The sequence below is a fragment of the Hippocampus bargibanti genome, linkage group LG17, assembly GCF_051943395.1.
Source record: "Hippocampus bargibanti isolate YZ-2025 linkage group LG17, ASM5194339v1, whole genome shotgun sequence".
NCBI lineage: Eukaryota > Metazoa > Chordata > Actinopteri > Syngnathiformes > Syngnathidae > Hippocampus > Hippocampus bargibanti.
Window position 1 is genome coordinate 4,420,407 of NC_142750.1, and position 17,094 is coordinate 4,437,500.

At 39.6% G+C, this 17,094-nt stretch overlaps 1 long non-coding RNA gene across 1 annotated transcript in view; it reads left to right on the forward strand.

The window, feature by feature from the left end:
• Positions 1-495: 495 nt before the first annotated feature.
• LOC148885324 (uncharacterized) overlaps positions 496-17,094 on the forward strand; it is a 141,852-nt gene continuing 125,253 nt past the window's right edge. The window contains exons 1-2 of the long non-coding RNA XR_016118023.1: positions 496-576; positions 10,364-10,506. This is a non-coding gene — a long non-coding RNA (uncharacterized LOC148885324). The remainder of the gene's footprint in view (positions 577-10,363; positions 10,507-17,094) is intronic.

Consider the following 17,094-nt stretch of genomic DNA (forward strand, 5'->3'; position numbering starts at 1 on the left):
TTAAACCTCACCCCACCATGGCGATTTAGTGAAGGATTTTGCTGTTTTATGAAAATAGCTTTTTTTACTCTACTTTCAAACCATCTATTTTCTTTCGCTCAGATCTTAACCTCATTGTCGTCAAATGAGTGGTTGCTAGCTTTTAGGTGCATATGTACTGCCGATTGAGGGCCACTTGTGTTATCACTGCGATGTTGATAGTCTTTTTTTTTTGACAATTTGTTTAGTCTCACCGATGTATTGCTCTTTACAATTTTCATTTTTACAATGTATTGAATAAACTTTTCATCCATCTACCACTCCTGTACGACTGAGAACTTACACAGATGAAATAGAATGCAATGTTGCATTCAAGGCCAATCCGAAATCATAACTTCCATTTCTATACCCATGCCGTCCATCTTGACTTTGCAAACTTTATGGATGCGGGTGTGTGCGTGTGTGTGTGTCGTCCAGACAAATGACAAGGAGCCAGATGTCCAAAATGTCGCCGATGCCCCCCCCCCCCTGAGGCCCCCCCCCCATTCCTGGACAAGATGGCTGACAACCCACAGGCAGAAGCTGCGAAGCTATCAGGTGTGTCATTTTTATAAGATCTAGTAAAAAAAAATGTCTGCCTTTCTCAGGTATTAAACGAAACATAAATCTACGGTTGAAATTTGCTGTGGAATACTTTTCCTTTTATTTTGGCGGCCTTGTTGAGGATACCCGATAAGAGCAAAACCTTAACAACACTTCGAAAGATGTAATTTGATGTTTGGGGAAAATAGTCCAGATGAATGCAAATTACCGATACAGTTATGCAATCATATGACTGGTCGTTGAAATTGAACTGTAATTAAATAAATAATGTTTTGATTATCAGCGAAAAAGCATGTGCAGATATCATTCGTTCTCACAAAGAGTCACTTGAGCAAACTTCTTCACCCACTCACACACACGCACCTTGCGCCATAAAACGAAGTCATTAATTTTCAGTGGGTGCCATTTTTGTCTCTCACGATCAGAGCGCGTCTTCGCCACGTTCTATGGAGGCATTTAGCATTACAGTCCACCATGCGTTAATCACCATTTTGGCTAATGCTCAATTTATTTGTACTCCTGTCAGCGGCGGTGTTGTGCAGCTCCCCTGGAAAGAAAGGCAAAGGCCACTTTTTCATACGTGAAAGGGAGTTAGAATCAATGGCTATGTTTTCCCCCCAAATATTCAAGATAATATTGAGTTTTAAAAGAATCACAATTAAAAATCTATTAGTTTTTGGGAACCAGTGATGAAATTTGTAAACATTGAAGGACTTATTTTCTTCATAAACATCTGTTTACAACAGACCTAATGTGCATTTTTGTAAAAATGTTACTGTTTCACATTAATGATCCCTAATGGACAAGTTTTTTTGGGGGTCTTCAAGCTTGATGATACACCCTCAAAGACAAATCATATTCACCATTTCCATCACTTTGCCACATCCAATATGGCCGCACTGTCGCCGTAGTCATATAGGTGTCTGTGCAGTTCATAATAAAAATAAACTATTTATGACAGTTTAGCTAGCTAGCAAGCTAATTAACCTAACTTTGTATTTGCTATGTATTAGCTGTCTAGCTGGCTCACTAGCTATCTAGCTGGCTAGGTAGCTATCTGTTAGCAACTGTATCCTGTGACTGTAAACTATTTGAGTTACTTCCTGGTTGAGTGAACGCTGGCGCGAATGGCTGCCGCTACTCACCCGCACAAAAAAATTACATGACTGTAAAGTGTCCTTGAGAGTTTTGAAAGGCACTTATCAATGAAATGTATTATTATTATTATGTATTTGCTATCTATTAGCTGTCTAGCTGGCTCACTAGCTATCTTGCTATCTAGCTATTTAGCTGGCGAGGTAGCTATCTGTTAGCGACTGTATCCTGTGACTGTAAAGTGACCTTGAGAGTTTTGAAAGGTGCTTATAAATGAAATTTTATTATTATTATTACTGTATCTATTAGCTAGCTGGCTAGCTACCTACCTATCTATTTGCTATCTATTAGACGTCTGGATGGCTTGCTAGCTATCTAGCTCACTATAATTTAGCTATCTAGCTGGCGAGGTAGCTAACTATTAGCGACTGTATCCTGTGATTGTAAAGTGACCTTGAGAGTTTTGAAAGGTGCTTGTAAATGAAATGTATTTATTATTATTATTATTATTATTATTATTATTATTATTATTATTATTATTATTATTACTTGCAGTGAACAAATAATCCACTTTTAGTCTCCCAAAAGGTTCGATCAATTTGTCAATATGAAAGGAAAAATGCATAATCTTTGACCTCCACTGACATGTCTTTGTTGCTTTGAAGCAGCTGCGTTCACTACAATCGCACCCCTGTTACAAAATTCCTGAATTGATCATCAAAAATGAAAAAAAAAAAAATAAAATAAAATATCGCACACCCTGCTCTCTACGTGAGAGCCTGAAGGTGCTCGCCCATGCAGATTCCAGCGCCCGATCCCGCTCATTAATTGTCGTTATGGCCGTTATGACAGTTTAATTTGTGGCGCTGAAATTGGCCACGGGGGAACCGGCAGCCCCAGCGAAAAGCGTCATCCAGACGATCGCCGGCAATGAGATCAACAAAGACAAAATCATTGTTGGAGGACAAATGCAGTAACTGGGGGAGAAGGAGCAAGATTTGCCGCAAATTGCGGGTCATTGACGCCCCCTGCAAAATGTTTATAATTGCAACCATAATGATACCATTAACTTTGGAACCCAAATCACTTTTGTATAATTTCTAACTCATTTGACAGCATAACCCTTAAAAATAAAAGCCTGATGAAAATGTGATTTTTTTTTTTTTTTAAATTTTTTTTTTGGTGCTGATTTGCATATGTACGTGTACCTGATAGTGATTCTCCGCAATTTCCATAAACAACCCAATCTAATCTTAATTCTTCATTAACATTCAGACTCTCAGTAGAGACAGACTTCCTTGACACCAATTATTCGAATAAGTGGAAGTGTTTGTTTTTTTGTGACCATGCTGAGAAGTTGACACATACTGTCATATGTATATATATATATTTGCGTGTGTGTATACTGTAGATGTGTGTGTATGTGTGTATACTGTAAGTGTGTGTGTGTGTGTGTGTGTGTGTGTGTGTGTGTGTGTGTGTGTGTGTGTGTGTGTGTGTGTGTGTGTGTGTGTGTGTGTGTGTGTGTGTGTGTGTGTGTGTGTGTGTGTGTATGCATACACACATATAGGTTTGTGTCCCCACAATCATACAGAAACTAGAATATATACACACACATATCTAATATGTATATATATATATATATATATATATATATATATACACATTCATTTTATACACACACTCATACACACGCATACACACGTGTATATACAGTAGGGCCTCGGTTCACGAACACCTTGCCTTACGAAATTTTCGGTTTAGGAACATATATTTATGAAAATTAAACCTTAGATTAAGCACTACTTTACGGGATACACACCCACCACGGTTGTCGGAGTAATCTTCGGCGGAAGAACACCAAAGCACACGACCGAACAGCACCTCAGCCGACCTTTATTATACATAGAATAAGGTATATTGTGTGTAGTTATAAGGCTTATTTAGTTGCAAATTATATTTTATGGAGACCTGGGAAAGGATTATTCTCATTTTAATGGTTTCCTATGCGAGATTAATTTTTGGGATACACATTTTTTGCCTTACACACTCTGTCTGGGAACCGATTAAGTTTGAAAGCCAAGGCCCCACTATATATATATATATATATATATATATATATATATATATATATATATATATATATATATATATATATATATATATATATATACAGTAAAGTCTCGTTTTATCGATATCGGATATATCGATAGTCCCGGTTATATCGATATTTTTTCGGACTCCCTTGAATATCGATATAACGAGACTTTACTGTATATATACAGTAAAGTCTCGTTAGATCGATATTCTCGGGAGTCTGAAAAAAATATCGATATAACCGGACTATCGATATATGCGATCCTGCGGCATGTAAATTTTCTCCTTGCGTTCATAGAAATAGTATCGTAATAAGCAGTACTATCGATATAACGAGACTTCACTGTGTGTGTATATATATATATATATACACACAGAAAAAATATGTATAGCTGAATTTGTGAATAGTGAACCACAAAACAGTAGGGGGTGGCAGGCGTGCATTCACTGTTTGTATAGAAACATTCCGGACAACATAGGAATGTGCGTTTGGCCTTTGAGGAGGCCCTTTCTGCTTCTCATTATTCGCTGCTGAACGGAGGTCAAAAGACACACACGTACACAAGCGCTGTTGTTTGCTTACACTGGATAAACATGACAAATGTCACTAAAGGCCAACCCGGCGGTGCGCAGTCCAGGACCCCCTGAGGTCATCGGGACGGTGACCGGCACCGCAGGGAGGGGTCGCCGAAAAAAGAACCTCGCCGCGAGCGTGATGCATCAGCAGTTCCTCAAATAATGCACAATGTGTATACTTCACAGTAGTTACAGGCGGATCGATCCCCATATGGATTTTGTATGGGTATTGATATGCGCGTACATCAAATACCGTAGTGAGCAAATATTTATTCTTTTCAAGCTTAGAAAGCGTTATTTCAAAAGATGGAAACCGAATGTGCTGAAGTGGATCAATTTTGGTTTTCATCCATCCGTTAATTTTCCATGCAGGTTATCTTTTTTAAGGTTTTAAGGCTTTTGTGGAGTGGTCATTCTGTAGTCTATTTAAAAAATAGTAATTCTTTTTTTAATTTCGTTTTTAAATTAATTTTTGAGTACATTTTAATTTTAATTTTCACCTTTATTGATGCTTTATACAATATGCTTAAAGGGGAAGTCAAGACCAAAATGTTCCATACTGTACAGCATGTGTCCGATGCGACCACATAATAATACATTTAATTTCTAAGCACCTTTCAAAACTCTCAAGGTCACTTTACAGTCACAGGATAAAAGTTTTTTCTGTGGGTGAGCAGCGGCAGCCACATGCGCCAACCCCCCAAAATAACTCAAATCGATAGAATAGATAGCCAGCGAGCTAGCTGATAGATAGATAGCCGATGTCTAGTTAGCCGATGGCTAGTTAGCGATGGCTAGTTAGCCGAGGGCTAGTTAGCCGATGGCTAGATAGCCGATGGCTAGATAGCCAGAAAGCTATCCAGCTCAATCGCCATATAGCTAATAGATAGTTAGCCAGCTAGATAGCCAAAAGATAGGTAGCTAGCTAGCTAGAAAGCTATCCAGCTCGATCGCCATATAGCTAATAGATAGCTAGCTAGATAGCCAGCCAGCCAGTTAGATAGCTAATAAACCCGATGAACAGTTTCGCCTTATTACGCGTGAAACCAAAGTGGACATGTGGACGTCTGGTGTGACGTGACTGTCATCCACAGTCTGAACACTCGGTTCTCAAAAATGTTAATTCTCAACTGGATGCAAAAAGAAATTACTTTAAAAAATGTCAAAGTAACTCAAGTTTTCCTTCCAATGCGACCAATGAGGCCGTGTGCTATAGGGATGACTCACAAACCGGCTAACTTGTTGATGCGCGTCGTGTTATCGTACCCGCCAAGTCAATCGTGCCTCGGCCAGCTGGTATCGATGAGTAAGCCTTAGTGCACCGTTGCAGATGGCTATTTACAAACAAAATGCTTTATCCATTTGTTTCCATTGCGTTCATATTCAAAATGGATGGATGCATGGCTTGATGAGCCCGCCATGAGAAGAAAGCAGCGTCTGCGCAGAGCGTATGTGGAACTGTCGCGGCTTGGAATTGACACGGATTTACGTGGGACAGGAGATTCAGAACAGAAATTGTGATATTGTAATTGTTGATGACAAGTTATCGTGATGATTTTCATTTCGTTTATCACCTATCCTATAAATGCCATTTTGCGATTACAGTGATACTTCGACTTACGAACACTTTAGCTAACAAACTTTTTGCCTTACGAACGTTAAATTCACGAGAATATAATCTTGGCATACGAACTATTTTTCGGGAAACGCACGGAGCTCCACAATGGTTTTTTGAGCTCCTGAAATGCTAGCCAACTTTATTGATAGTTCAGAAGACAGACTGTAGACTGCAAGGTTAAAATAAGTGGCACTATACAGTTCCATTTTGGCTACTGTTGAAGAGTTCAAAGGGGTACGCAGTACAGTGATATCTGTGAAGCCGCACGTGATTGCGGTTACAGAAACAAACACACACGAAAGGGAGACGACAGAGCTTGAAACAAAAAAACAAAAGTGAAAAAAAAATGAAATGGTGAGAAAATGGATAGAAAACAGTGAAATTTGGACACAGTGAAATTTGGACAAAGGCAGTGTGTAGACTGCAAGGTTGAAATATCCTATCAATCAGGCTCCACAAGTAACCCGCATAAGCCATCTGGACAATTTGAAGAGACCATACAAGCAAGGGAATCGGCTATTAATGAAGTTTCTGGTGTGTCTGCTTGCATCTGTTGCTGTTGCAATATCACAACTTCTAAGATGTACAACCCAGAGCTCCTTGAGACACTTTATGCAAAAAAGCTATCCATTCCATCAAGCCATCGACCACAACAAAGGTAAATAAAATGACTTTATTATACTGTACATTTCATTTCTTTAATTATAATACCATAGCACATTGGATGGATATCATATTGTGCAGCAGTGTTTTTTTTTTTTTTCTTTCCACCAAATGATGGTTGTCATGTCTGCGTGTTGATAGCCTCTCTATCGGAGGAAAATAAATTATAATGTCGGGTCCTTTGCGATTCTTATCCTTATTAAATAAACTCACAATAAAAAGAATGGATTATACAACGTTATCACCGGGATCCAGATATTATTATTATTTTTTGACCAATGCTTTTGTTAACTTGAGTCAGACTGTCTCTGTCTGTCTGTCTGACTTTCCTCACACATTGGATAGAATGTGAATTTGATAGTGTGTGTGTGTGTGTGTGTGTGTGTGTGTGTGTGTGTGTGTGTGTGTGTGTGTGTGTGTGTGTGTGTGTGTGTGTGTGTGTGTGTGTGTGTGTGTGTGTGTGTGTGTGTGTGTGTGTGTGTGTGTGTGTGTGTGTATGACTAGTCTTATGAGGACCACTAAGATTTTATACTGTACGGAGTGAGGACAATTTTAACCGGTCCTCACAAGTTTTTCATTCTAAAGGCTTCTAGAGGGTCTCTATATGAATCTGTTAAAGTTTCAGAGAGGTCTTCACAAATTCACCCAAAATGATTTTTTTTTTGGTGTGCATTTTCATTTCACTTTTTACTCACTGTGTGTGTTTATCTGTGTGTGTGCGTGGTTAACGAGAGGAAAAAGTTTCTACCACAAAAAGTAATATGATATTTTAACCAAATTCACTACACGGGTGAGGACTTTGAATGTATCCATTCAGTAACCTCACTCATGCTGTTATTTCAGTTTTCAAGTCCAAACGCGGTGACATTTAGTCTTCAAATGTAACACTAGTCCTTCTCAATACTTATCAGCAACGGTGGTCCTCACTCTTTATCCGGAGTTGAAACAGGAATGTGTGTGCGCACTGGCCTTGTTTTGCATGCAGTACAAGCCTGTCACTGCTTCCCTCCTCTTCTCCTCACCTCCCCATCATTCACTTGACGCATTGGGCCGGCGGCGTGACGAGCCCCCCTTGTCTCATTGTGAAGGAAAAGGGATTTTTTTAATGGGGGTTCGAGATCTCAGATTTGACAGTTTTTATGGGAGGAGAAATGTGAGATATTGTTCTTTATTTATCCAGTTATTTTGAAGCGGTTCCTTTTTTTTGTAGTTCCAAGGATAGATGACAAAAGGGGTAGACAAACTTGTGCTCATTGGACGCAAGTGACTTAAAAAATAGCAATTAATCAAGCATTTTTTCATCAGAAAAACATTGTTAATTCTTAAATTATATGGATCTGGAGTTATGAGCTTGAAATGAGGGCAGCTGTCCAAAATACAATGCAATACATTGAGTTATCCCGGGTTGAGTGAACGCTGGCGCATGCGGCTGCCGCTGCTCACCCACAGAAAAACTGCCTAGCTAGCTGTCTATTTGCTCTCTATTAGCTATCTCGCTATCTATCTATTAGTTATCTATTTGCCAGCTAGTAGCTGGCTATCTTTTTGTTATATATTAGCTATCTGGCTGGCTCGCTAGCTATCATGCAGGCTATCTATTAATTATACAGCTACCTAGCTAGCTGTCTATCTATTAGCTATCTATTGGCTATCTATTAGCTAGCTAGCTAGCTTTCTATCTATTTGAATTACTTTCGGATTGAGTGAACGCAGGTCCATGTGGCTGCCGTTGCGCACCCACAGGAAAACTTATCCCCGTGACTATAAAGTGAATTTGAGAGTTTTGAAAGGCGCTAATAAATGAAATTTATTATTATTATTATTATTATTATTATTATTATTATTATTATTATATTAAAGACATATTGGTTAATAAAGGTCTTGAACAACAGCTGAAGCTGGAACAAAACACTGTTGCTGTCCCCTTGTTGAAGGGAAAAACATTGCCAACGGTCTGACCAGCGCTTTATCGGCACCCAAGCATGAAAAAAACAAAGCCCAAACAAATTCAGGAATGGCGCTCTGTTATATTTTCAATTCTGGAATAACTATGTGAATAGCAGTGAATGAGTTAAAATCAAAAAGACAAATGGATGAGACTTTCAAAAATTCAACGGCTCTTTCGCACATTTTTTTTAATATATTTATTTTCATTTATACTCATAATTTTTCTTATTGTTTATTTTTGCCCAAGAAGATGAAGCAATGACATTTCTGTTGATAAGGTCAAAGACTCCTGCCTTGCTGCTAATAGAATGTCTATTTGTGCACCAGGTCAATTGCTTTGAAATGAACGTTGGCAAACAGTCGATAGTTTTACTTATCTGTCTTATTCAAAAGGAGACTTTATAACCCTGATATGCATGGAATGAAGAAAATGTCAGTAAAAGCGGGTTATTTTAAAGATATAGACATTCTACTGCCCCCGATTCGCCAAGGCACATGCCACGAAAAGTACATTGCCAATAGAAAAGATTAATGGCATTTTAACTCATTCACAAATTTATTTGTGAATTGAAAATATGACAGAGCACCATTGCCATTTTTTGTTCGGGTTTTGTTTTTTCTTGCTTAGGTGCCGAGAAAGCACTGGTCAGACCTCTGGCAATGTTTTTCCCTTCCACAAGGGGGCAGCATTTGCCCTTTTTCACATGTTCGCGCTTTGTTCCAGCTTCACCTGTTTTTAAAGCGCGATATAAATTGTATTTTGGACAGCCGCCCTCATTTCAAATTCATATAACTCGAGACCCATATACTGTAATTTAAGAATTAAGTCGGATTAAAGAAGATTTAAGGTTTCTAACGCTGTACTGAATGTTTATGTAGTAATTTTATGAAAAATGCTTGTATAAAGTATATAAAGTATTATGATGCTATGTTACAAAAACAACAAAATAAATATTGATAAATAATAATAATAATTATTCATTTATTATTATTATTATTATTATTATTATATTTATTCATTTATAAGCGCCTTTCAAAACTCTCAAGGTCACTTTACAGTTACAGGATATCTTTTTCTGTGGGTGAGCAGCGGCAGCCACACGTCCCAGCGTTCACCAACCCGGAAGTAACTCAAATAGATAGAAAGCTAGCTAATATATAGCTGATAGCTAACCGGATACATAGCTAATATATAGCCAGCGAGATAGCCAGCTAGACTGCTAATATATAGCAAATAGCTAGCTAGGTAGCTAGCTAATATCGAACTAGATAGCTAGCTAATAGTTAGCTAGGTAGCTAGCTAATAGTTAGCTAGGGAGCTAGCTAGGTAGCTAGCTAGCTAGGTAGCTCATATATAGCCAACGAGATTGACAATGCGTTTTCCCCAAAACTCACATTAATAATCAAATACTATACACTAAAAGTCATATCAACCAATATGAATGTCTAATGTTTATGTCGTCCTAAAACTCAATGTTCTGTGGGTCCTGGAATTCAAGTGCCAATGACAAAAACCCTGGCACATGTCTAACTGTGAATGAGATAATTGGGGACAGAATTAGGATGTTTTAGTTAGCAAATTAAACATGGAGATCAAATTGAGTGACCATCTTGCTCAGCTAACGCATTCGACGCCACATAGTGTAGCATAGTGCGATGTGTGTGTGAATGACAAAACGTTACAATTTCAAGTCTATTTATCATCTTCCGAGTAAGACACTATTACAGATACGTGTCCCACACATCCGTCACGCTCAACCTCAGTCATCCTCTCGCATTTGACAGGTGAAGGGTGCTCGGGGCCTCCGGGGTGGATGGATAGCGGCGCAAAGAGCGATCGGGCGTCACAGAGGCGGCGACAGATAGCAAGCCGAGGAGCGCCAACGCGGAGAGATCGGACTTGATCGGACTCCATTTGTCATGACTAAGTGAGTTATTCATTTTTTTTCTTTGAAATCCTGACTGATTTGGAAGCCATTTTTTTTTACCTGCTTGCGGACGCCATTTTGTGGCGCTTCATTCCTTTGCTTGAGGATTGTCATCACGATTAGGCGAGCGATAAACAAACAAACAAACTAACCGTAATCCACAGTGAACACTGTGTTAATAACATCGGATGCTGATTTTAGTGGAGGTAAACACACACACAAACACACATACACTTACGCACTTTCAGTCAGTCAGTCTGCTAATTGCTTTGTGCGCTGAAAAGGCGCCCGAGTGATATTGCCATGCTGCGGGTGTTTGGCCGCCTCGTAACTGCCGTGCAGCGTGGCGGAGACAAGCTCGTATATTAAGATAACCTCCAAATGGAATGGAATTGTATTTCCCTGGCGGTTCCGGCCGCGTCCGTGCTTGTAAAAAAAAAAAAAAAAAAAAAAAAAAAAAAAAAAAAAAAAAAAAAAAAAAGAGCGCGGATGAAATTTGGTTTTAATGAAGCGCGACTTATTGCGCAACAGTGCGACCATAGGACAACGTGTACCTAGGTCGGGGGGCGGCGTGCGGTGTTGTCTTATTTGTGATCAAGCTACAATAAAATTATGTTAAAAATGTGTGTATTAGCTACGGAACATATCAAGTTACAATCTTATATACATCAGTGTCTGAATCGATGAGAAGGTTTCTTCAGCCGTCATCTGTACAAATTTGAAGGTTTCGGACGTTTCGCCTCCTATCCAAGAGGCTTCGTTAGCGAATTAAAGTCTGACTGGTCGTATCGGCCCTATTTATATACAGTAAAGTCTCGTTATATCAATATCGGATATATCGATAGTCCCGGTTATATCGATATTTTTTCACGGAAAATTACATGCAAACAGGGTCGGATATATCGATAGTCCCGGTTATATCGATATTTTTTCGGACTCCCTTGAATATCGATATAACGAGACTTTACTGTATCCCTAATGTCCAGACATGGTGGCGCCGGACACAGCTATGATATGTCCCTACTATCAGGTTGGGGGGGAGCAGAGGACCACTCCCTGTGGCCCCACTGATTGTTCCTACATTCCTGACTAACGACTGGCCTATTTGCCCCACTCCCACCGGTATCACCTCATCAGCATAACGAATTTGGGCCGAAATAAAAAGTCTCGTTATATCGATATTCTCGGGAGTCGGAAAAAATATCGATATAACCGGGACTATCGATATATCCGACCCTGCGCGCATGTAATTTTCTCCTTGCGTTCATAGAAATAGTATCGTAATAAGCGGTACTATCGATATAACCGATATCGATATAACGAGACTTTACTGTAATTTGGCCTCCTCAAGGTTGCTGGTGTTTACGCGGAAGCTCGCCGTCTTGGTCTGTTTATTAAAATACAGCCTGACCGGCCTTCCTGTAATGAGTCTATGATGGACCGCATTGGGACGTTGCTCATTAACAGAGGCGAGGTGGTTACTGTGTGTGTGTGTGTCGGGGGTGTGGTGGGGGGTAGAGGATGCTGATGTGAGAAGGTCAGGTACTAAAAATAAAAAATAAAATAAAAAATAGATAGCATCATTTCATCTTAAGGGCAGCTGCGAGACAGTTTGAAGCGATTAATCGCTCTTCCTTTTCGACTGAGGAATAAACATCACGCATCAATGAAAGTCAACAGAATACCTTACAATCGCTTTCTGGCTGGCTGGCTAGCTATCTAGCTGGCTAGCTATTAGCTATCTATTGACTTGCTAGCTAGCTTTCTATCTATTTCTCTTACTATTTTATTTGAGTTACTTCCGGGTTGAGTGAAGGCTGGCGCGTGTCACTGCGGCTGCTCACACACAGAAAAACTTATCCTGTGACTATAAAGTGACCGTGAGAGTTTTGAAAGGCGCTGATAAATGAAATGTATCCTTATTATTATTATCAGGCACTTGCTGTTAACTCATTGACTGCCAGACGTGCAAAAATGCACCCACTGCAGCGCCAGGGTTTTTGTCATTGTCACTGGAATTCTGGGACCCACGGAATATTGAGTTTTAGGACTACATAAACATTTAACGCAGCGTAAGAAACCTTAGACTCTTTTCTTTCACCAGAAAAAAAGAGTTAATTCCTAAATGATATGGGTCTGGAGTTATATGAGCTTGAAATGAGGGCATCCGTCCAAAATACAGTGCAATACATACATATTGGTTTATATGGTGCTTTAAATGTGCAATAGAGCTGTGTAATTTTTGAAAGTCTCATCCATTCGTCCTTTTTTTATTTTAATCTAAATATCCTGATGAAATAGAAATTAAAAAAAAACAAATTGGAACAATTGAAAAATATATATATTTAGTTGTTTTTGTAACATAGCATCAAAACTGTTTTATGCAAGCATTTTTCATAAAATTACTACATAAACATTCAGTACAGCGCTAGAAATCCTAGACTCTCTTATTTCAACAGCGTTGATTCCTAAATCATATGGTTCTGGAGTTATATGAGCTTGAAATGAGAGCGGCTGTCCAAAATATAGTTTATATAGCGCTTTAACAACAGTTGAAGCTGGAACAAAGCGCTAACATGGGAAAAAAGTGAAATGCTGCCCCCTTGTGGAAGCGAAAAACTTGGCCAGATATCTGTTAAGCGCTTTATCGGCACTCAAGCAATGAAAAACAAAACCAGAACTAATTCGGGAATGGTGCTCTGTCATATTTTCAATTCCTGAATAAATTCCAAAATGGCAGTCAATGAGTTAAGAAATACAGTAAAGTCTCGTTATATCGATATTCAAGGGAGTCCGAAAAAATATCGATATAACCGGGACTATCGATATATCCGACCCTGTTTGCATGTAATTTTCTCCGTGCGTGCATAGAAATAGTATCGATATAACCGGGACTATCGATACATTCCGATATCGATATAACGAGACTTTACTGTATATGTAAGCATTTTTTATGGCAACAGAACATGAGCTGACTTTTGTGTTCATTTCAATGATCTGAGTTTTTACGAGTCGCAACTCACCGCCCCCACTTTTGTCAATGTTCTTCCTTTATTTGAGAGCCCCTTTAACTCTCAGAATTCATCTTCATTGACAAAATCTCCAGCTGCTCCACACATTACGGTGAATGAGAGCCTCGTTAAGTGCTACGCACGTCCTCGCTCCATTAAAAATTCACCCTTTGGACCCTGGAGTCGTGGCTATCTTAGGCGGCGCTGTCTGAGCAAAAGAGCACGACCGTGGCTTATTTAGTCTTTGACCTGCTTGGCGTTATAGAATATTTACTTCATGTTACACTGAAGTGTGCCTGAAAGTGAACGTTTTTGATTTGCTGTTAACAGCCATGATTTTGAGAGACTGTTGTTTCAATGTTAGCGTTGTTGTCGTTTGACTGAGAGATTTTGTCCAATTGCCACCAAACTTGAAGTTCATAAAGCAGATGGATGCAGGATATGAACTTTTGAAGACATATATTTTTTTGCAGTGGTGTCGTTAGGCCTTCAGTAGTGCTATGTCTGAATCAATCAATGGTTTAAACATTAAATAGACTGGCAGACGACGGAGAGGGAATGACAAAACGGATAGGAAACCGTGAAATTTGGACTCGTTTTAACTTTGATAGTTCAAAGGCAGAGTGTAGACTGCAAGGTTAAAATTCTCATCAATCAGGCTCCACAAATAACCCGCACTAGCCATCAGTTCAATTTGAAATGAAGACAAGCAAGAGAACCAGCTATTAATGATGTTTCTAGTGTGTTTGCTTGCATCTGTTGCTGTTGCAATATCACAACTTCCAAGATGTAAAACCCAGAGCTCCTTGAGACACTTTATGCTAAAAGCTATCCATTCCATCAAGCCATCAACTACCATCACAAAGATAAATAAGACGACTTTATTATAAAGTACAGTTTATTTCTTTCATTATAATACCATAGCACACAGGTGTCAAAGTCAGGGCCCGCGGGCCAAATCCGGCCCGCCACATCATTTTTTTCGGCCCGCGAAAGCAAATCAAACTTGTTAAATTCCATAATGATTGCTAAAATCTGAGCCAAATTTTCATATTTTTGGATGTCAACCACAATAAAAGTCATTATTGTTGACTTCAGATTTGAAAACGAGTTATTCATTAATTTGCTGTGTGCTCTATATGTAATATTTGAAGGGATTTAAACATTCTAATGGGTTTCCCAAATTCATAACGGCCCTCGAGAGGAAACCATAACTACAATGTGGCCCGCGGCAAAAAATGACTTTGACACCCCTGCCGTAGCACATTTATTATACATAAAATAAGGTATATTTTGTGTAGTTTTAAGGCTTATTTAGTTTTAAATTACGTTTTATGGTGACCCGGGAACAGATTATTCTCATTTTAATGGTTTCCTATGGGAAATTAATTTTTGGGATACACACTTTTCGCCTTACACACTCTGTCTGCGAACCAATTAAGTTCGTAAGCCACAGTATCACTGTGTGCCAAATTGGTGATTTTGCATTTTAGAAACTCTCACCAGAGTTCTTGTTTATGTCGTGATAGCAACACAGAACAATTTCGGCCCAACTGTGCAGTAGGTTGCCTTTTTTATTAATAAACTGGACTGTTTTGTTGACTTGACCTTGGCGTGCTTTCCTGCTCTCTCACCCCAAGGTTTTCCGCACAGTTGCGGCGCTCGGAGTCGTCGCCGAAGCTTTTTTTTTTTTTTATATATATCCCGAGGGAGGTGTCTGACATTGGATTCCTCTCGCCTCTGATAAATCCAACCCTACGCCACCTTGCTTTCTTTCTCTTCTTAACACCTTCGTTTGCGTTGCAACCATCCGTACAATTGCCTCAACCCCCCTCGCTCATCCTCGCACCTCGGAGACAATCTCTCCTTCGCCGTCCTTTTGCCGTCTGTCGTCGGCGGCCTTTTCTCTGCCGCTGAGCTCCCTAAGCCTTCTTCATCTTCTTTTTTTTTTTTTTTTTTTTGCTCTTTCGATGTCAGCGCGGGTCCGGCGAAGTGTAATTGGCTCGCACCACCACCTTTAATCCGTCGTCTTCTTGTAAATGTAAAGCGAAGCCCTGAGGCTCTTTATTCTCCCTACTTAGACAGACATTTTCATCCCAATGTGCAATTGGCCCAACATTGTGTGTGTGTGTGTGTGTGTGTGTGTGTGTGTGTGTGTGTGTGTGTGTGTGTGTGTGTGTGTGTGTGTGTGTGTGTGTGTGTGTGTGTGTGTGAGACATCCTACAACTTTTGTCCACACTGGGCGAGTGGCTTCAGTGCTCTCCAGGTGGTGTGTAGACTAGATAATGAGCCTTGAACTAATTGATTGGGGCTTGAATTAGGCTTTAGCTATCCCTGATTAATCACACACGGCTACTTGCGCACTTATCTATGGCCACCGCCCTCCCGCTGTTTGGTTCATATGCCTCAGCTAAAAATCTTGATGCTCCTGAAAGAATAATTTTCATGCCGTCATCATTAATCCATCCATTTAGTTGATTTTTAATCCATTTGGTAGTTAATCTATTCATTCACAGCCAGACGATGTACGAAAATGTGTCCACTCCAGTGCAAGTGTTTTTGTCATTGTCACTCGAATTCCAGGACCCACAGAATATTGAGTTTTAGGAGTACATAAACATTCAATGCAGCGTAAGAAACCTTAGATTCTCTTCTTTCATCAGAACAAAAGAGTTAATTCCTAAATGATATGGGTCTGAAGTTCTATGAGCTTGAAATGAGGGTGGCGGTTCAAAATACAATGCAATACATACATATTGGTTTTTATAGCGCTTTAATAACAGCCAAAGCTGGAAAAAAGTGCTGACATGGAAGAAAGGGAAATGCTGCCCCCTTGTGGAGGGAAAAATATTGCCAGAGGCAATGGCCAGAGCTTTATAATAATAATAATAATAATAATACATTTCCTTTAGAAGCGCCTTTTAACGTCACTTTACAGTCACAGGGTGAGCAGCGGCAGCCACACGCGCCAGCGTTCACTCAACGCAGAATAACTCAAATAGATAGAAAGCTAGCTAGCTTGCCAATAGTTAGCTAATAAATAGTTCCCTAGATAGTTAGCCAGCCAGATGGCTAATACGGTAGATAGCTAGCTAGGTTGATAGCTAGCTATGGATAGCTAGATATCCATCCAGTTATCTGCACCCAAACGAGAAAAAAAACAAAACCCAAACAAATTGGGGAATTACGCTCTATGTCATATTTTCGATTCCCGAATAAATTTGTGAATGGCAGTGAATGAGTTCGTCACACCCAGTCACTAAGTGGGAACTGGTGTCAGGCGGGTGAAGCATTACATGATTTAATTTAGATTTATTTTATATTTTATTTTTGTTTGGGTGGAGGTTGACTTCCCCTTGAAAACAAATATGTAAAAAATGGTTCGCGGGCTACTGTCATACAAGCTCTGTTGTTGATCCCAACGGGTCAAAACCGATAGAGGAAACATGGCGGCAGGAGTTAGAGAAGCTTCAATATGTCTGATGCCGGGCTCACATTTGAGCTCAGATGGGAGTGGGCCACCAAATCCCTCATTTTGCCACCGTGCGCTGGATCGCGAGCGTGATGTATGAGGTGA